Source organism: Anoplophora glabripennis, unplaced genomic scaffold (assembly GCF_000390285.2).
Source record: "Anoplophora glabripennis isolate ALB-LARVAE unplaced genomic scaffold, Agla_2.0 scaffold388, whole genome shotgun sequence".
In the NCBI taxonomy this organism is placed as follows: Eukaryota; Metazoa; Arthropoda; class Insecta; order Coleoptera; family Cerambycidae; genus Anoplophora; species Anoplophora glabripennis.
In genome coordinates, this window is record NW_019417171.1 from 1 (window position 1) to 701 (window position 701).

Below are 701 nucleotides of genomic sequence, written 5' to 3' on the forward strand. Positions count from 1 at the left end.
GCTCTTCTTTGGAATGACATTTAAAGGTTATTTCAACGACAATGTATTTTAAATTACGCACCTAAATATCTGGTCAGTGGAGCCACCCATCAGAAAGTAACCCTTACAAAAGTTGTTAGGTTCGAAGGGGGACATTGTTCGATGTCCTTCAATTTGACCTTAACGAAGAAGAAGAGCCTTAAGTACCTATCTAAACGTAAACAAACATATCTAAGCCATAAGTATCTATCAAAACGTAAAATTTTAAGCTCTTTCTGAATCCGGGGTCAAAAATAGAAGCATCTATTTAAAAAAATTGATTTGATCTTCAAATTCAAAATTCTTGAAGGTTAAGTTCAAGGTCAAATTGAAGGTCCGATATCCCCCTGTTTAGGATCGTTAGTTTTAAATTATTAGTTTAGTTAGTAGGAAAATAGTTGTAACTGCGCAAAACGAAGATCGAAAAACGTAGAAGTCGACTAGAACGTGTCGTAGTACCAGGCCTGGTGGTGTTGTGGTTTATTGTTGTTATCGTTGATTGAAAACCTATAGTTATTTTTGAAGATAAATCGTTGTTGACCCCAAATTGCAGAAGATTGAAGCCAGTGGTAAGTTGTGACATTATTCTCGTTTGTTTGGGTGTTCGCCTAAGAATTTCCCGGAAATACAGTCTTTATCAATTCGCGCAGATAATTCTTTAAATTTTGAATTATATATACATT